The following is a 20,387-nucleotide window of genomic DNA, read 5'->3' as shown; positions in this document are numbered from 1 at the left end:
GGAACGTTCCTGAGTCTCCTCACTCCCAGCCATCCCTGAACCCTCCTGGGGCTAGAGGGGAAGGCCAACTCTCCAGCAAACATCCTACCAGAGGGAGCCAGCGTAGGGTAGTGGGGGTGCCCTGCGCTGCCCTGATGGGGCCCACGGCATAATTCAGCACACACAGGACAGGTCTTGAAGGGTGACGGATTTCCCTGGAAGAAGTTGACAGAATTAGCTGGGCATGGTGGCTCACGCCTGTAATCCCAGCCCTTTGGGAGGCCCAAAGCGGGTAGATCACCTGAGGTTAGGAGTTGGAGACCAGCCTGGCCAACAATGGTGAAACCCCATCTCTACTAAAAATACAAAAATTAACCAGGTGTGGTGGCGGGTGCCTGTAATCCCAGCCACCTGGAAAGCTGAGGCAGGAAAATCGCTTGAACCCTGGAGGTGGAGGCTGTAGTGAGCTGAGATCGTGCCACTGCACTCCAGCTTGGCAACAGATCGAGACTCTGTCTCAAAAAGAAAGAAAGAAAAGAAAGAAAGAAATAGAATTAACACCACTGCCCCATTTCCCAGCCCTTGTGGAGCACAGAGTCTGTCCCACTCTAGCTGAGACCCTCAGGTCTGGTTTGATTGGAGTACAGGGGCATTCCATGCCAACACGTGGACCTTTTCAGGGAGGAAGAGAACTCAAGACCCCAGGCCCACGGCTCTTTGAGCTGTACCCCTCAAAGAGTAAGGGGAGCCAAAGACAGACTGAGCCACAGGGGAAACTGTGGCAGGGTCCTCACCTGCCATGGCCCTCCACATGCCCTGCAGTCCCCTGTCCTTGGGAGGCCTGATTCCCTCCTCTTCTTGAGTCTCAGGCGCCCTGCTCCTGGTGCAGCGGCTTCAGCTCTGGAGCCTCTAAACAATTTTGTGCCCGTGTGACCTTACGTGAGGCACTTAACCTCTCTAGTCCCTGCACGCCCCATCTTTAGGAGAAGCTAATAATAGAGTGACTTCTTAAGACTGTAATGAGGATAAACGAGATCATGCACGTCACATCCCCAGCCCAAAGTAAGTGATCGATAAGGTGCATTTCACTCAAGGCTGAACATGGCTCTCTCTTGATTTCCTCCCCTGAATTTCAGATGCAGCAGCCCAGAGCCCACCTGGCCCCCGGCCACAGGGCCCTGCCCAGTTTGGCTTCAGTCAGTGCACCAGGGAGCAAGTGGGCAAGATTAGCAGCCTCGGATCACACAGAGCTGGGCTGGAACCGGGCTCAGTCCTGCTTGGCTCCAGCAAGTCACCAGATTCTCTGAGCCTCGGTGGCTCCATCGGTGAATGAAACATTGTGATGCCTGCCCGCAGGGCCAGATGTGGATTGTCACAAAAGAGCATGCCACATGGTAGGTGCTCAAGAAAGCTGTCCCCCTCCCCACCTTCTTCTGGACCCTGAAATCCCATGGCACGCCTAGCCCCTCCCTCACCAGGCAACCCTCTGACATCGCAAAAATCCAGGCTGAGCATCTGAGCATTTAGCAAGCATTTACCCAGTGCTTTACACTGATCGATTCCTGTCACCCTAACGATGACCTCAGAGGAAATCATTATTATCCCTGTTTTAGAGGAAAACCAAGGCACAGAGAGGTTCAGCAACTTGCCCAAGGTCACACAGCTTGTAAGTGGTAAAGCCATGATGTGGATCTGGGCAATGGACATCAAAGAGCACTGGCAAGGCATGCCGCTGTCCTGCCTTGAAGAAACTGTCACACACTTGTTTCCACCAGGTAAATATCCAGTCCTATTACGTGTCAGGTTCTGTGAAATCAGTCCTACAGCAAAGGAGAAACTGGATCACAGGGCAAGTTGGAGCCAGGACCCAGGTCCAGCCAAAGCCTGGAGACCCAGCAAGTTTCGGTTCCACAGAGGCTCAGAGCAGCAGGTGAGCGTGGGGGTGAACCAGCTCATTCCTCCCACTCTGCACCCCACTGGGCCCTCCCAACCACTTGGCCGGCAGATTCAGGGTAGGGAAGCAGGCTGACAAGCAAACTCCCCAGAACGTCCAGAGGGATCTTTGATCCAGGCCAAATCACAGGTGCTGGGGGCTAGAGGACCCAGAGGCCACCTGTTCCGAACCACAGGAGCACCCTTCGCTGAACAGCTGACGCCAGGCCTCTGCCCTCACTGGAGAGCTTCCCCCTCTCCACAAATACCTGTGCCCATTTTCCCAACAGGGATGTGAAGGCCAGTGGATCCCCGAAGCTTCTCTTTTCCAGAACACCCTTGGCTCCCTCAGTGGTGGTGGCTGGGGCTTCAACACCCCACTGCCTTATTGGGGCTTCAGCTTGTAATAACCTACCCTGGGCCAGCATCACTGATTCCATCTTAGCTGTAAACTCCAACCTAGCTTCCCGCTCCCTACCACCGCCCCTTTGGGTGCATAGCTGGGCCACACTGACGCTGTGCTTATGTCACGCTGACGCTGTCCCACCATATAACCAATGTAACTGCGTCCTGCTTGGCAGGCACACCTGCTATTGTGTATAACTCTCTTTGAATCCCCCACCTTGGGGATTGTTTGGAAATATCCTTAGTAACCAACAATCCTGGGACTCCTCCCCCCTGGTTACTAGCTAACTTGCCTGTTCTGCTTCTGTAAAATTCCGATTCAGCTAGGTACCCCCTCCCCTACCTAAATCAAGGTATAAAGGGAAATCAAGCCCCTTCCTCGGGGCCGAGAGAACTTTGAGCATTAGCCATCTCTCGATTGCCGGCTAATTAATAAAGGACTCTTAATTTGGAACTCAGTGTAGGGCACATTCCTTCTAACTCGCTCGGTTATTACAAGCTCAGTTACTATTGACTGCACACTAGCTGCGGGCCAGACCCAGGCCTTGGACTCCCCCAGCTTATGGATGAGCTGGGGAGAGATGCTCTAGGTGGTGGGTATCTGCCATCACAGGTGGCCAGATGTGCATGGCATGAAGCAGTTTGAGGGAAAAGGCCAACCAGGAGTGAGACAGAGGGTGGGGCTCTGGTTTGATGGGCATCTCCATAGGCCTCCGTGAGAAAGTGGCAGAGCCGACTTGGGTGGTCAGTGGGAGTTGGTCAGGAGAACTGTATGTCTGTGTAAAAGTGGGGTGTAGAATATTCCAGGAGGTCGGGCGCAGATGTCAGCACTTCGGGAGGCCGAGCTGGGTGGATCACTTGAGGTCAGGAGTTCCAGATGAGCCTGGCCAACATGGTAAAACCTTCTCTCTTAAGCCTCATGTATAGTTAAAAATTAAAAAAAAAAAAAAAAAAAACCAAAAACCTTGTCTCTACTAAAAATACAAAAATTAGGCCAGGCGCGGTGGTTCACATCTGTATTTTCAACACTTTGGGAGGTCAAGGTGGGCAGATCACTTGAGGTCAGGAGTTTAAGACTAGCCTGGCCAATATGATGAAACCACCATCTCAAAAAAATTTTTTTTAATTAAAAAAATAAGTAAGTAATTAATTAGCCAGCGTGGTGGCTCACGCTTGTAATTCAAGCACTTTGGAGGCCAAGGTGGACAGATCACCTGAGGTCGGGAGTTCAAGACCAGCCTGACCAACATGGTGAAACCCCATCTTTAAAAAAAAAAAAGAAAGTAATTAATTAAAAATAAAAATTCCCTATACAATCCCAGTGGCACCCTGGCCCTCACCTCTGCCAGCCTTTGAAGCCTGCGCTGTCCAGAGCGCAGCGCCAGTCACTGTGGTGAGGTCTAGCAGGCTGGTGAGAAGACCATGATGGTAGCTTGGGGCTCCCAAGATAGTGGCCGTGGAGCTCAAGAGGAGGCGGATTTGGGACACATGCATTCTGGGTGAAGAGTCCTCGAGCTTGGGGGTGGACTGGAATCGGGGATGGAACAGGGTTGTGGAGCATGGCCAGCAGTGGTGGAGGACTGAAACAGGGCCAGATTTCAGGAGCAACAGTTTCTAGTGTACAGTGGCCTTGAATGTCCAAATGCAGATGTCCACCTAACGTCGAGTCCCGAGCCTCCGGAGAGAGCGTGCGCAGATGGGTGCATGAGATGTGAACGCTGGCGACAGGCTGAGCCGTGAGAGTGGGCGAGACTGCCTGGGCCAAGGGTGTGCAATAAGGAGAGAGGGTGAGCCAGGCACGGCGGCTCACGCCTGTAATCTCAGCACTCTGTGAGGCCATGGCGGGCAGACCACAAGGTCAGGAGATCGAGACCATCTTGGCTAACACAGTGAAACCCTGTCTCTACTAAAAATACAAAAAATTAGCTGGGCGTGGTGGTGGGTGCCTGTAGTCCCAGCTACTTGGGAGGCTGAGGCAGGAGAATCACTTGAACCGGGAAGCGGAGGTTGCAATGAGCCGAGGTTGCACCACTGCACCCCAGCCTGGGCAACAGAGTGAGACTCTGTCTCAAAAGAAAAAAAAAAAAATGGAGAGAGGGTCTTAGCCCCAGCAGCCCCACAGATGGGAGGGAAACTGTGGAACAGATGGGGAGGACCGGCCAGAGAGTAGGAGCAGCAGGGGTGGGCGGCCAGCTCACAGTCAGGAGAAGTTCTCAGCAGGGTTGCTCGGTAGGCCCTGCCCAGCCTGGACTGCCTGAGGACTAAGCATGGTGGCCACAGGTCCCTCCTCTGCCTGGCTTCCCTCCCTCCCCAGCCAGAAAGTGGGAAAGCTCCTCATGGGCCAGGATGGAAGTGGGTGTGCTGGGGAGGGGCCGGGAGCTGTGCTCAATGGGGGTCAGGGAGGTTGCAGCAGAAGTGACCTTGGCACATCTGACCCTCAGCCCCGCGCTCCAGCCTGGGTGGGGCTGGGGGTGGGGGTGAGGTGGTGTTTGCTGCCCCCATCCAATCACCTCATCCTTGGCTCTTGGCAAACAAGACTCTAAAATTGGCGCTGCCGGCTGCTGGGGTGTCTCCCGGAACCTCGGGGAATGGGGCTAATGCCCCCCCACCAACACACACACACAGGATTTCCCTGGGATGCTCGGCCAGGCCCAGCAGATGCCCCCCCCAAAAGCAGCAGCGTGGGAGCAGGGAGTAGTGAGGAACAGAGTCAGGGCTGAGTTTGAGCCCCATTCCCTCCCTTACCCGGCAGAGGCCAAGGGGTGGTATCGCCTGTGACGCCCCCTGGGCCTTCCTGGGACTCCAGCCTGAGACTCATACGCGGGGAATGCGCAGCCTTGCCTGGAAGCAGCCCAAATGCCCGTCCACGGACGGCACAGCACGCAGACATAAAAATCTGGGAGGGAGCTCTGCAGGGAGCAATGTAGGTCTTCAAGATGTATTTTTAAGTGGTGAGTAGAGTAGCTACCATTTGTGTAAAAAAGGAGAGAGAAGAAATTTATAGATACACATATTTGCTTGTCTCTGCTTGTCTGTGGATGGAGACCCAGGAAGCTGGTGACATTGGCTGCTCTGGGGAGGGAAAGCAGGTGGCTGGGGACAGGGTGGGAGGAGGAACTGTCACTGTATTCCCGTTTGCATCTTTTTAAATTTTGGAACCATATGAATGTATTACCTGTGGGAAAATGCACATGAAAAGTTTAAAGATTAATGTGCACACATGCATATTTTCCAGAGAAGCATCAAAGCATTCATAAGGTTGTCAAAAAAAAACCTGTGACCCTGAAAGGCTGAGAACACGTCACCCATGCGCTGCATGGCTTTGGGAAAATGTCTTAACCTCTCTGAGTCACACCCATAAAATGGGAAGGAATAACACTCAGTGGACAGGCAGGCTGCCAAGGAGAACACCGCGGGCAGGGGTTTGTAAACTAAAGTGCAGAAGCCTGCCTGCCTGCCTGCCTGCCTGCTTCCTTCCTTCCTCTCTCTCTTTCTCTCTTTTTCTTTCATTTTTTGAGACAGGGTCTGGTTCTGTCACCCAGGCTGGAGTGCAGTGGCACTATGACAGCTCAATGTAGCCTCGACTTCCCAGGCTCAAGTGATCCTCCCACCCCAGCCTCCCAAATAGCTGGGACTTCAGGTGTGCACCGCTGTGCCTGGCTAATTCTTTAATATTTGGTAGAGACAGGGCCTCCCTAGGTTACGGAGGCTGGTCTCGAACTCTTGGGCTCAAGTGATCCTCCTGCCTGGGCCTCCCACAGTGCTGGGATTACAGGTTGAGCCACCTCACCTGGCCTGCAGCCCTTCTTGAGGGGATTACTCAGCTCTCAGCAGTTCTGACGGAGGCTCCGGCCGGGCCCTCATCTTCCTTTTTGAGTCCTCCTGGCCTGAGGGCCTCTCTCCAGGTGGCGCCTCACTCTCCATGCCCCACCTCCCTTCTCTTCCCCCAAATCCTCCCTGTGATCTCATCTGGTCCTGTGGCTTAAAATACCACCGGGCCTGCATCTCCCTCCCAGGCAGCAACAAGCCCACTCGGCTCCCGCTCCCTGTGGCCGCTGGACAGCGAAGAGACAAGAGACGGCGGAAGAAACAGTCAGCCCCTGCCCATGACCCAGCACGGCACCACAGCCTCAAAGGACTGTCACTGACAGAATGCCTGCCATGGCGGGGCGGGGGGACCATGTGCTACGTGCCCCTCTTCACTTCTGACCAACTCCTCACTAGCTCCTCAGGCCACAGTCTCCATCTCGAACCCGGCACTGTCAAGCCCAAGTGATATCCCAGTCCCCTCTCCTGCCTTCCCCATCTTCATCTGTGACTCCTCCCAGGGGGTCACTCAGGCCTGACACCTGGGCATCACCCTCCAGCCCTCCCTAACCCCAACCACAATAATAATAGGGTAACAACTAACAGGTGCTTAGCGTTCACTGAGGTCCCAGCGCTGGCCCACACCTGCCAGGCAAGTGTCGTTATCACCGTGCCTCGGCAGGCTCTGGAGCTTGCCCAAAGCGGATGAATCTCGGTGCCCCAGATGTGTCCCCTCACCCAGCCATCCATCCCAAAGATATCACTATTGCCGCAGGCAGCCTCCACCCAGATGAAAGCCTGGCCTCAGGGAGGTCCTGCCCTCTTTGACCTCACCTCCTCCACTCCCCAGCCAAGGAGCCAAGGGAAAAGACCTTCTTTTGTTTGTTTTTTTTTTTTTTTTTTTTTTTTTTTTTTTGAGACGGAGTTTCGCTCTTGTTACCCAGGCTGGAGTGCAATGGCGCGATCTCGGCTCACCGCAACCTCCGCCTCCCAAGTTTAAGCAATTCTCCTGTCTCAGCTTCCCAAGTAGCTGGGATTACAGGTGCACACCACCACGCCTGGCTAATTTTTTGTATTTTTAGTAGAGACGGGGTTTCACCGTGTTAACCAGGCTGTTCTTGAACTCTTGAGCTCAGGCAATCTGCCCGCCTTGGCATCCCAAAGTGCTAGGATTACAGGTGTGAACCACTGTGCCCAGCCCCTTCCCATCCCTTTAAGGCACCAAGTTGACTTCTATTGAGAGGCCTTTGCACTGGCTGTTCTTTGTGGGTGAAATTCTCTTCTCCAAGACTCCGCGTCGCTCAGGGCTTCCTACTATTCAGGTCTAGATTCAAAGGCTGTGCGTCCCCAGAGGCCCTCAGCCCTCCCTCCCCATCCAGCTCTGGGATCTTCCTGGCAGCACTTAGCAGTCCAACCAGTCTCATTTGCAACAGCACCAAGGGCAGGAGTTTTGCCTCCCGACTTCACCCTGACTCCCAGAGCCTGGCAGAGTAGCTGCTTCCTAAACATCTAATGCCTGACAAACAAGATAACCCAGCCGGTCACAATTCCCGGGAAGGGTCTAGCTGAGCCATGTGACAGATCCTGACCAAGGTGAAGCTATTTTTGACAAAGTAGTCAGGGAGAACGTCCCAGCAGAAGTGGCCTCTGAGCACTGACCGGGAGACCCTGTGTGTCACGGGACATGAGCACAGTGGCCGTGAGCAGAGAAGAGAGAGGACAGGACGTCAGAGGGTTCAAGCCTCTGCCCCACCCTCCATGGAGCACAGGCTTCTCTTCCCAGCTGTCCCCCAGGTGTCAAGGGCTCGGGGGAGGACGTCCTGGCTTCACCCAAGGATGGGTGGCAGGGACATGTATACAGGACCTAGTGGGAGAGGGCATGGCAGACAGAGGCCTCAGAAGGGCCAGAGACAGCGGGAGCAACAGTCAGCCCCTGCCCATGACCCAACGCTGGGCCACAGCCCTGAGGGACTGTCACTGACAGAATATCTGCCATGGGGGGGGCACGTGCTGCGTGCCCCTCACTTCTCACCACCTCCCACTGGCTCCTCAGGCCAGAGAATCTTCAACTCCAGTCAACCCCCATCCATCCATCCATTCATTCACCACCCTACATGTCCCCTGAGCTGGAACAAGATCTGCCTTCCCGCTGGGCACCAGGTGTGTCTCAACACAGCACAGTGCCTTGCGTTGGAGGGTGCTCTATAAATAATTAAGCGAATGATCATTGATTGAGCACCTACTGTATGTTGAAGGGAAGCAGGTAAGTCATGAACCTGCTTTGTTGAGCTGTGTGTGTGTGTGTGTGTGTGTGTGTGTGTGTGTGTGTGTGTGTGTAGGGCATAGAGAGAAGGTCCCCAGGAAGAAAGGGCAAGCGGGAGAGCACAAGGACAGAGCAGGGCTGGCCTAACCCGAGCAGAAAGCAGGGAATTTGGCCCAGCCTGGGATCTAGGCCCTGGGGAAATGTAGGGGCCCTGGAGTAGCGTGGGGGCCTGGACCTGGGTGGTCCTCTGAGCAAGGGACAGGCGGCTACTTCTGAGGGCAGGACAGCAGCAACCCGGAAGTCGTGGCACTTCTATTTTTAGGAACCAAACATCCAGGAAAAACGGGAACCTGTAGGTCAGGGCCTCTTTCGGGGCACCCCCCGGGATTTCGATACAGGACAGTAGAGCTTTCAAACTTTTCGACTAAAATCTGTAGTAAAAGCAAATATCCTGTTTGTGATTTCAACTTATTATTTATTTATTTTTGAGACGGAGTCTCGCTCTTGTTACCCAGGCTGGAGTGCAATGGCGCGATCTCAGCTCACCGCAACCTCTGCCTCCCAGGTTCAAGCAATTCTCCTGCCTCAGCCTCCTGAGTAGCTGGGATTACATGCACCTGTCACCACGCCCGGCTAATTTTTGTATTTTTAGTAGAGATGGAGTTTCACCATGTTGGTCAGGCTGGTCTTAATCCGCCTGCCTCGGCCTCCCAAAGTGCTGGGATTACAGACGTGAGCCACCATTTCCAGCTATTTCAACTTATTTTATATTCATCTTTTAGAGATAGAGTCTTGCTCCAATGCCCATGCTGGAGTGCAGTGACGCTATCACAACTCAATTGCAACCTCCTGGGCTCTTGCCATCCTCCCGCCTCGGCCTCCCAAAGTGTCGGGATTACAGGCGTGAGCCACTGCACCCGACTATATATTTAAAGCTGAAGTAAGAGTGTCACAAAATAATATTTATCCTCACTACATGCATAGTATTTTGAAATTTTCTTTTTAATTTCATTTTTAGAAAATAAGTAGTACAACTAAGTAAATCAATTTCCCAGCCCGCTAACAGGCCAGGACCCATATGCAACTTTTTTTTTTTTTTTAGGCAGAGTCTCGCCCTGTTGTCCAGGCTGGAGTACAGTGGTGTGATCTTGGCTCACCACAACCTCTGCCTCCTGGGTTCAAGCAATTCTCCTGCCTCAGCCTCCTGAGTAGCTGGGACTACGCGCACATGCCACCATGCCAGGCTAATTTTTGTATTTTTAGTAGAGATGGGGTTTCACTACGTTGCCAGGCTGGTCTCGAACTCCTGACCTTGTGATCTGCTTGCCTTGGCCTCCCAAAGTGCTGGGATTGCAGAAATGAGCCACTGCACCCGATCCCTGTGTGCAATTTTTAAAACACTGGCCTGAGTGAGGGTTACGGGCTGTGAAATGGGATCCAGGGTGTCTCTTGAAGCTGTGCCTGGCAGGGCTCGGCCCCCGGGCTTTCTGATGTACAGCCATGGGGGGAATTGTTGGATGTCATGGGGGATTACTCGGAAAAGTCCCTTAGACACCCCCAACTCACAAGACCTCCACTCTGCAGCCCACATAACAGGGATTCTTTGGGTTCTGGGTCCAATTTCTTCCCCTGGTCTTGTATGAGAGCCCCCTCCTGCCGCCCAACAGATGCCATTTAGCAGTTGCTTACACGTCCCCCAGGACAGGGAGCTCACCCTCCTCTCAGGCAGCGCACTTGACTGTGAGGGGTAAGCTCAGCCACGCTGCGGATGCAGCTGTAAGTGGAGCCCCTCCCATGGCCGGCTGGCCATTTGCCTCTGTCCTGTATAGCCTGTTGTCTCCTGGACCTGGAACAACTCCCGGCATGCGGCCCTCTCTCTGCCCCACCCAGTTCTCTCTCTCTGCTGCCTAGTCACTGCCCGGTGCCTTCGGGTGGGGGGGCAGCCTTGGAACCCAGACAGAGAGAGGCCCTTTGCAAGGTCAGGTGGGCTCAGGATCTGCAACCTCATGGTGGGGCTAGCACTCAGCTAGCCCTGCCCCACCCAAGCAGATCTGGAGCCTGGGGGAGGGAGGGACAGGGGAGGCTCAGCTGTTTAGAGAAGTGGCACCCCAAGGCAGTGGCTGCTGACAAGGGTCTGGAAATCAGGCCCAGCAGTGCTTTTAAGTAACCACAAAGTAGTTCATATCAACGAGCCATGATATATTTATTCACTCAGGCTCATGGGATCTTCCCAGTCATCCTCAGACAAAGACGCAAGAGGGCAGGCGTGGTGGCTCACGCCTATAATCCCAGCACTTTGGAAGGCTGAGGTGGATGGATCACCTGGGGTTAGGCGTTCGAGACCAGTCTGGCCAACATAGTGAAACCCTGTCTCTATCAAAAATACAAAAATTAACCAGGCATGGTAGTGTACCCCTGTAATCCCAGCTACTTGGGAGGCTGAGGCAGGGGAATCGCTTGAACTGGGAGGTGACGGTTGCAGTAAGCTGAGATCGCGCCACTACACTCCAGCCTGGGCAACAGAGCAACAGAGTGAGACTCCTTCAAGAAGGAAGGAAGGAAGGAAGGAAGGAAGGAGGGAGGGAGGGAGGGAGGGAGACAGAGAGAGTGGTGGGGCGGGGGGAAGGCACGGTGGCTCAGGCCTATAATCCCAGCACTTTGGGAGGCCAAGGTGGGCGGATCATGAGGTCAGGAGTTTGAGACCAGCCTGGACAATATGGTGAAACTCTGTTTCTACAAAAAATACAAAAATTAGCCAGGTGTGGTGATGCTCACCTGTAGTCCCAGCTACTCGGGAGGCTGAGGCAGAAGAATCGTTTGAACCGGGAAGACCGAGGTTACAGTGAGCCAAGATCATGCCATTGCACTCCATTCTGACAGAGTGAGACTCTGTCTCAAAAAAAAAAAAAAAAAGGAGAGAGAGAGAGAGAGAGGGAGAGAGGGAGAGAGGGAGAGAGGGAGGGAGGGAGAGAGGGAGGGAGGGAGAGAGGGAGGGAGGGAGAGAGGGAGGGAAGAGAGGCAAAAGCCTACCCTTTCGGGGCAGAGGATGGAGTCTCAGAGAGGTGAGAAAGCTGCCCGGGTCCCACAGCTGCTGAGGGGTGGAGCTGGACATGAACCCGGATCTTCTGTTTCCCAATCACGGACCTCACCTGGGACCACTGAGGCTGGAGGAGCCTTGGGGCAGGGAAGGGGGAGGCTGGCCATTCCTCCTGTCTTGCTGAGAGCAGGCTGGGTCCCTGTGCCCCAGAGGGCAGGGCAAAGGACCAAGAGGGAGGCAGGTATCAACTAGCAGAGCCTTCCAGAGGCCAGCGGGCTTCCCAGGAGATGGTGAACCTGCTGTGAGGAAGTGAGGAGGGATGTGAAGCCCATTTGTAGGGATAACTGCAGAAGAGCTTCTTACATGGGCACAAGATTTGAAGGATGCCCAAAGCCCCTCTGCCTGCTCCATTTCACCCCCAGCCAGGGCCCCTCCAGCCTGTGCCCACCACTTCCCCTGTGTGGCCCCGAGGAGCCCCCTCACTGTGGACCCCACCCCATCTGTCTCCCAGGCTGAGTGATACCTTATCACTCACAGGGCAGAGAGTCCTGGGCTTTTCGGCCTATGTGGAGGAGGGAGGCTCCTGGGGGAGTCTGGGGAGGTGAGAGAGGAGCTGCAGGGGGCTGGGGAAGGCTTCACCGAGGCATCCCAGGGGCCAACTCTGCCACCAACTCCAAGATGGGCACACCCCTCCGCTAGACCTGAATCTCCCCATCAGTAAGTGGGGTCAGCTCTCCACAGCACATGTGCTCCCAGCTCTGGCCCAGCTGAAGAACTCTCAATCCCTGCAGCCCAGGTCACCAGTGGCATGGGCTTCTCCCACGACAGGCAAAGCAGGAAAAGGCTGAGCATGCCCCACCATCCCCATGGGGCTCCCCAGTACACAGAGGGGCAAAGAGAGGCCCCCTGATGGACAGTGGCCTAGTCAAGGTCATGCCTAGTCAGCCAGTGAGGGGCTGAGCCGGGATTCCATCCCCGGTCCCTGATTCAGGCTGCGATTCCTACTGCTGTGACCAGGGGCTGCTGCCCTTCCCCTCACTCCAATCTGGGGATTTTCTTGGGAGAGGAAGCTTCAAGAAACCCAAACCCTCCTCTCTGCCCCCAAACCCCATAGCTCTGGAGAGTGTCAGGGAGAGAGGAGGGGGCAGGCCGCCCTGGGGACCATCAGGACTCAGAGGAGAGAGGAGCCGCCCCATGTTGAGGGACTCTGTCACCATTGCTATGTGACCCTGGGCCAACCCAGTGGCCTCTGGACTCAGTTTCTCCATCTCCCAGGAGAGGTAATGGAGAGAAGGCCCATGCAGGGCAGACAGGAGCTGCTGAGTGGAGCGTGGTGGGGGCTTCTCCTCCATCTCAGTTCCAGGGAGCTCCTTTGCCAAACTGCACCTCCCATGCCCTAGCTCCCCTCTGCCCTGCTGGGGCCCACCCCGCTGGCCCCACTCATGCCTAGACCAGAGCTCCCAGCTGACAGGTCACCAGGACAATGCTTCCTTCTCATTCCACAGCTCCTGCTGGGGTCGGGAACACCAAGGACCCCCTTTCCTGGTAGCCCCTAAGCACCTCTTGACCTGCCAGTGTCTCTCTGGGGCACCTCACCCTCCCCTGCCTGCCCAGGCCAGATGTCCCAGCTGTTGGCACCAGGGCTGGTCAGGGACTGGCCAGTAGGCACAGGGAGGAGTAGGTGAGCTGTCCAAGGGAGGGAAAGGGGAGCCCAGGCTGGCAGACATGTACCCGCCTCCCTTCAGGAGGCCAATGAGGGCCCTGGAGGGGCTGGCACTGGGTGCACAGTAGGACAAAGTATCTGTGGTTGTTTCTACCCAGGGCTTCACACCAATCCTTGCTTCTCTAAGCCTCAGCATTCTCATCTGAGAAGTGGGGGTGACGGTTCTCCCAGGGTGGTGGAGGATTAGTGAAATCATGACTGTGAAGCCCAGCACAGAGCCTGGCGCTCAGGAACGAGTCTCCCCTCCTGCAGCAATGCCCCGGAGAACATCTTTCTCACCCAAGTCATCAAGCATCTGCACCAGCCATCTGAGCAGCCCTCCTGCGTGCCTGAGCGTGCATCAGCAGGCTGAGAGGGGGCTGCAAGCGGGAAGGGGGGGCAGGGGTGCAGAGGGAGGGGCAGGGGCCACACCCCAGAGCTACTTCCCACCTGCTCTCCAGCCTAAGTGTCCCCACACAGAACGGTGGTCTTAGAATCAGGCAAAACCCATCCATTCAGATCCAGCCTGTTTCCAGCCAGCCACTTCCCCTTGCTGAGCCTCAGTTTCCCCTTCTGTAAATGAGAACCATCTATGTCCAAGGTCTTCCAGGTTCACCACACGGACCCTGTGTTGGGCCAGAGGGGCAGGACCGGTCAAGGCCTTTGGAAGTGGGGGGCCAGGACCCGGAGCAAGCCAGAGCGTGAGCCCACCCCTGCTCCCCACGCTGCACCCCACCCACCACCCCGTGAGCGCCCGTGTGCGCGCCTGCAGGAGCGCGCGCGCGTGTGTGACTCAAGGTCTATTCATAGCCGAGCTCCACCAGCTGCAGCGTCACAAGCAGAGGGGCCTCAGCCCATATTATTATTTCAATTACCATCTGAATTAAAAGTTTGAGCAGCGATCAGCCCACGTAGCGAGGGGAAGAGGGAGCAGGAGAAAAATAAAGATGAAAAGGAGAAGGGCTGTGCCTGGCGATCCCCCACACCCCAAGGAGGGCTGAGTCCGCAGAGGAGGCTTAAAGGTTACGCCAACCCCCAGGATTCCCGCCTGCCCCTTGTTCAGGACCCAGAGTCCTCCCATCGTAGGGAGGAGTGCTTTGCGACGGCGGCCCAACCGCAGCTACTCTGGAAATAGATCGTTCAACTTGGGTTCACATGGATGGGTGAACACTGCTCGGAGAGGGTAAGGGACTGACCTAAGGTCACACAGAGAGCCACCCACAACAACTGTCTCCAAGACCCTCTCCTGCCAGCCTGGTCCCACTGACCTCACCAGGCTCTAACACATGCGCCATTTCCCTTCTGCTCCCCTCTCCCTGCGCACTCGCCTGGAGCCAGCCCTCTCTCAGTGCCCTGCGTCCCCGACTCCACACCTCCCACAACCGGCAGCCCAAAGGCCCCTCCTCACTCACTGGTACAGGGGACAGAGCCCTGGGCCAGGAGGTAGGCACTCTGGCCCTAATCAAACTCTCTGGGCACCTCTAGGCAGATCACTCCTAGTCTCTGAGCCTCAGTCTTCCCATCTATGAAATGAGTTCTCCCCTAAGATACATGGCAGTAGATCTGTCTTCAGAACAGAGCCCCCAAGAGGAGCCAGACTCCCTGAGGGGGTGTCACGCTGTGGGGGCGACTAGACCATCTCCTGCCAAGCCCCAGCCCAGGGGAGGAAGTTTTCCACTCTTTCCCCAGGGAAGCCCCAGAGACAGCCCCAAGAACCAGACGAGTCTGAACTTGAACCCAGGCTCCTCTGCTTCCTTGCTGTGTAACCTTGGACAAATCACCAAGATACTCTGAGCCAGGCTCTCCCTTCTGTAACATGGGGACCTCAAATCAGCATGCTGTGGAGAATTCAATGGGAATTTGCAAAAGCTCCTAGCCCAGTGCCTGGCGAGCAAATGTGTTTCCTCGCTGGGATGCCGGGAACTGTTGAGCACTATTTCCCAGCTCCTCTTTGGGAAATACCAAAGGCTCCTCGGATTTTGAAAGTGGGGATGACATTCAGCCTCACCCATAAAGCAGGAGTCACCTGGCAGATGCTTATCTGGCTCTGCTTGAATACCTCTGAGATTGGGGAGCTCACTATCTCACAAAACATCCACAGTTGCTCCCCATTTTTCTCCACCTCCAGCTCTGGGAATTTTCTAGAATGGAGCATAAGCTTCCAGCTTAACCCCAAATCCAACCTGTCCTTGCCTGGGACTGCCTGAAACTGGCTTTAAAATGAGACCGAAAGGAGTTCTTCAAAGAGACCAATTGAGGGAGGGGATTCATGCCCAGGGACAGTGGGGGAGAGGGGATCTGGAGAGAAGGGAGGGAGAAGGGAGGCGGCTAAAGTCAGAGTAGGGCTCTCAAAGCTCCTGAGTCCTTGTCTGGGCTTGCCACAAACTTCCACAGGGACATCTGTCTGCCTGCTTCCAGGTGGGGCTGGGAGCCCAGGAGTCCTGGATTCAGGTCCTGGCTCTGCTTCCTCCACCCTAAACCATCACTGTGACCCTGGCAGGTCCACTTACCCCACGGGCCTCAATTTCCACTTTTGTAAAGCGAAGGCATCAGAGCAGGGATGTAAGCGCCAAACCTTCTGTCTGAATCCAGGCACCCTCCCACTCCACCATGTCCACCCCCAGCCCAGCATGCTGGGAGCCACGGGCCCCTGAGTGTCTGTGGTTTCAGGTCAGAGGCCCTACTTCTACCCCTGTCTCCTGCTTTCATAGCTACTGCCTTTGAGGATTCTGTCATCCCCATTTTACAGGTGGGGAGATGGAGGCATGAGGCAGTGAAGCCACTTGCTCAAGGTCACAGAGGATGATTAGAAACCGAGGACTCCCTCCTCTGGGCCCAGGAGAGCCGCAGAACTTAAGGGAACCTTCTTTCAGGAAAATCACCAAGATGTGGCCGTTCTCTATACAGATGTGGACTCTGCATGGGGCAGGGGGCTGCCCAAAGTCACACAGTAAGGCACTGACAAGCCAGGGTCCTGAACCAAGCCTCCCTGCACCCGGGCTGCACCCAGACAGGGGGCTGGCCACATGGAATGACTTTCTGCCCTGGTCCTGGGATCTCCCCAAGCCTGGAGCCTATATCCTGCCTCTATCCCCTGCCTGGCTGCCCCAGGAGCCCCCCAACACCTAGGACTGAGGTGGGAAGAGTGAGCAGGGAGACAGGAAAGAAAACTGAGGGCTGGCCACTTGCCCCTGGCCCTCTTGCTCTCCCCTCTGGCTCTCCTCGTGCAGGGGGAGCGGCGGCGGTGGTGATGTAATGCACTCGGCTTTCGTCCCGGTGCCAATCTCAGAAGAGAGACGACAGATTGCGTGAGCCAAATTTGGCATCCTAGGGGGAGAGGCATGAAAAGTGGAGACGTGGAGGAGCAGAGAGGAGCCTGGGGTGGTGCAGGAGAAGCCCCCTGCCCTGCAGCCCCGAGGTGTCTTCCCTCTCCCTGCCCCAGGGCCCCCATCTCTTCCCCAGCCCGCCTGGCCCTGGGGCCTCCCCTCCTCACTCTGAGAGGCCAGCTGGGCTGCTCCCCGACCCCTTGAGCAGCCCAGCGCTGCCAGACCTACCCGCCACCCCCACCCCACACTGCTCCAGCTCTGTTTCCCACCGCCGCTAGTTTCCTGGTTACCATGTTGCTGGTTGTCATGTCGCTTACATGTCCTCGTGACTCAGTGGTCCCCGCAGAGGGGCCCCCTCCTCCTCACACCCCCCTTAGCACTCGCCCCCGCCTCCCCCAGATCCACATTAAGAAGCAGCCCGCCCTGTAAGCCTACACTGTTCCTCCTCCCCTTCCTTCTTATCCTGAGCTAAGACATCTCACAGCAGCTCCCAGAGCTACTTCATTCTCTGTTTCGCAAATGTCTACGAACCTACTATGCTCCAGGCTCGCGCACACGGCTTTCACAGACCTGACACAGTCTGCAAAGTGCTTAACACCCCGATGAAGGTGGTAGCGTCATCCCTATTCTCCAGTTGAAGAAGCTGAGGGTCAGAGAGGTCAGGCCACCCACCCAAGGTCACCCAGCAGAATCTCAACCAGCTCTGTCTGCTCACAGCCACTCCAGAGGATTTTCTGAGAGAAGAGCTTTCTGTTCAAGGTTAACCAAGGGGCCATGAATAGTACCCCAGACTCCCCTCTAATCCTGGACACTCTTCCTTGGTAGTTCTCTATTTCCACCATCTTCCCATTGCCCCACGCCCACCTCCACCCACTAGCTGTTCATCTCTCTTAAGGTAAAGTGAGTCCTTACTCCCATCTGCCCAGCGCTTTCCCCAGCCTGTGAATAACCCTCTGCTCATTGAGCCCAGGGTCCTCCTTGGAGGTCACTGGGGCAGAGAGTGACGTTCCCATACCATAGACCTGGAAGCTGGTGGTTGGAAGGAGAGTGACCAGCCCAGGGGACCGCTCTCCCCATCAGCTAAGCTAATTTCTGGGGGGTTGAATGGAGCACATATGACACCCACTGCCCAGTGTGGAAAACCCCAGAAAGAGTCCTTCCTCCCAATGAGAATGAAGTGGAATGTTCTGGGCTCAGCCCTTCCAACTCCAGTTGGGATATGGGTCAGCTCAGGGGCCAACAGTCTCTGTTCCCTCCCACCATGCTGCACTCATCTCTTACCCCAGCTGCCCTGGTCCACCTTTGGTTCCTGTCATCATAGTCTAAGCCAGGGCCACAGCCAGACTCTTGGGACCCAAAAGTCCTACTAAAGGCCTGAAGTGATGGAGGTCATGGGACTGGATGTCGGGGAGAAGGGGAGTAGATGTTACACACACACACACACACACACACACACACACACACACACACACACACTCGGCTCCAGCCCTTCTCTGGGCCTCCTTCCCTGAGTTCCCCACTTCCCCCAAATCTGCTGCTGGACATTCTACTGCTCTTGAAGCCCTGCTCTGTCAGCTGGCCAGGCTACTCTGCCTCTAGCCACCCCCCACACCACCCAGCTTGCCCCTCCCACCTCCCCAAATCCTCTCCATCCTGAGGCCGGGACATTGGGGGCAAAAGTGCGGTTGGGGGGCAGGAAGGCTGACACTGGTCGGCGGACATTTGGCAGATTGCAGGGGAAGTTCTCCCTGTTCGAGGCTCATTCAGACCTCTCTTGCCTTGGGATGCTCCCTGCACACGGAGGAAAAAGCAGTTTCTGCCTCCCTCCCTAGCCTCAGTTTCTATCACTGTGAATGTGACAGAAATACTCCTTTACCAATCCCTGCCCCCTCGACCTGGTGTCGTGTGGCGCAAAGTAGGTGCTCAAAACAAGAGAAGTGAGATTTCGTCTTCCTCAGATCACAGGGGCATTTGCAACGATGCTGCAGCCGGGGAGGCGGAAAGGCAGCACCCCCCCCCCCACCTTGCCACAAGTCACCTGCCTTGAAGCTCCGCGGCATGACAACTGGGGTGGGTGGAGGCAGGGAAAGGTCACGGCCGGGGCAGGAGGTCAAGATCCCTTCCACCCACCGCTCTCCCCGTCCAGGACACAACCCATACCGCGACGCTCCCAGACGGACAGACGGACAGAGCCCGCCCGCTCCCGGGGAGTCACGGGACCACGCCAAACGCGCGCGGCGCCGGGCAGCGGGGACCCGGTTCGGGATCAGGTGCGGAGCGGGCGGGGCCGGAGCGGCGGGCCCGGGACACACAGACACGCACGCGGCGGTACAGACTGACGGAAAGCGCCCGCCGTGGGCGAGCGCGGCTTACCGCTGGGCGGAGGGTCCGACGAGAGTCCGGGAGGCGGCGAGCGGGCGCTACATCCCACGGCGCGATCCGGCGGGCGGCGTCCCGGGCGCGGAGAGGGGAGTCCCGGCGCCTCCTGCCCGCGAACTCGGCCGACCGGCCCGCGCCCCCCTCCCCAGCTGCCGCTCCGTCTGCGCCTGGGTCTCGGGGTCTTCCCGCGTCCGGGCCGTCCCGCGCCGCTCCCCGCGGGCCGCCCAACTTTCAGCGCTGCCTCGCGCCGCGCCCTCGGCGCCGCCTCGGCGTCAGCATCGTCGGGCCCGGCCCGGCTCAGAGCGCGGGGGTCCGGGGGCCCGGGGCGCCCTGCCGCCCGCGCCCCCCACCCCCGCCGCAAGCGCCCTCCTCGCCGCCGTCACCCGCGCCTACTCGCGCGCTCTGCCCCCGGCCCTGCGCTCCGCTCCCGGCCCCGCTGCGCTCAGCTCCGGTCCCGCGACCCCTCGGCCTCCAGGCCCGGGGTCGCCCTCCCCGCCCGCGCCGGCCGGGCTCTGCCGCCACCTCCCCGCCCGCTCCCGCGCCTCTCTGCCGCCGCCGGGATCTCCGCCGCGCTCGCGTCCCGGGGCCTCTCCCGGCCTCCCTGCCTCCCGTGGCCCCGCTCGCCCTCTGCCCGGGGGGTCTCCCGTCTCCGTCGCGGTCGCCCGCCGGCCTCCTCCCGCCTCCCTCCGCCCGCGCTGCCTCTCTCCCTGCGCGTCTCTGTCCGTCTTCCTCCCGGTCTCGGTCCTCCTCTGTCTCTCCCCCTCCCACTCTCCGTGCGGCCCCCTCTGTCTCGGACCCCGGCCCCCGCCTCGGCCGCGTCCCCGGCTCGCCCGGGAGCCCGAGCTCCCGCCGCCCGCGGCGCGCCGAGAACTCCCAACTCGCGGCACGCCGCCCCGCTTTGCGAGACTTTCGCCCCTCCTCACACGTGACCCGCGCCCCACTGCGGAGGCCGCGCGTCCCCCAGCCCGGGAGCCCCGGTGGCCCACGGGGCCCCGCCCTGCCCGTCCCTCGGCCTCACCGGGCCTCAAGCCCCCTCCCGTGGGGCCCGGGACGCGGAGCAGGGGCTGGGGCAGGGGGCTGCTTGCCCCGCTCCTGCCCTGGATCCTGCCCGGGTTTTCCTCCTCGCCCCAGGAGCGCTCCTCCCAGAACCCGTTCCTGGATCCGCTCCCGGGTTTTATACCCCCCCAGGGGGCAGGTGGAGAGGGTTCCTCCGAGCCCAGCCGGGAAGCGGGTGGGTGAGAGCGGGTCCGTCTGGGGTCCCACGGAGTCAGGCCCCTGTCCTTGGCGGTCCTCGTGCCCTCCCGAAGTACCGCTAGTTAAGGACCCAAAGCATTCCACTCTGGGAGTCCGAGGCGGCCCTACTGGAGGGACCCTTACGAATACCCAGTCACCACTGCCCCATTTTATAGACGGCGAGACTCAGTACCCGAGAAGGTCAGAAACTCGGCCAAGGTCACCCACAGATGACACAGCCGGGCCAAACCCTAGTCTCCTGTTCTCCATCGTTCTCCATAACCCCGAGCTGACAGGCCTGGGCCCCACACTCTGGGGTGTCAG

The 20,387-nt window shown here is 57.5% G+C and overlaps 1 protein-coding gene across 3 annotated transcripts in view; it reads right to left on the bottom strand.

Annotated features, from left to right (window-relative positions):
• Positions 1–19,932, bottom strand: part of KCNJ4 (potassium inwardly rectifying channel subfamily J member 4) — a 29,485-nt gene extending 9,553 nt beyond the window's left edge. For 2 of the 3 annotated variants that reach the window (XM_039463156.2, XM_039463155.2), the window contains exon 1: positions 18,825–19,932. The gene's annotated coding sequence lies outside the window, so the exon portion shown is untranslated. Of the gene's footprint in view, positions 1–88; positions 732–18,824 lie in introns of those variants that run through there. The other variant, XM_039463157.2, reaches the window with a different exon arrangement.
• Between the last annotated feature and the right edge of the window lie 455 nt (positions 19,933–20,387).

The sequence above is a fragment of the Saimiri boliviensis genome, chromosome 21, assembly GCF_048565385.1.
Source record: "Saimiri boliviensis isolate mSaiBol1 chromosome 21, mSaiBol1.pri, whole genome shotgun sequence".
Lineage (NCBI taxonomy): Eukaryota > Metazoa > Chordata > Mammalia > Primates > Cebidae > Saimiri > Saimiri boliviensis.
The sequence above is the reverse complement of the archived record's forward strand: the minus strand, read 5'-3'. Positions and strand labels throughout refer to the sequence as shown.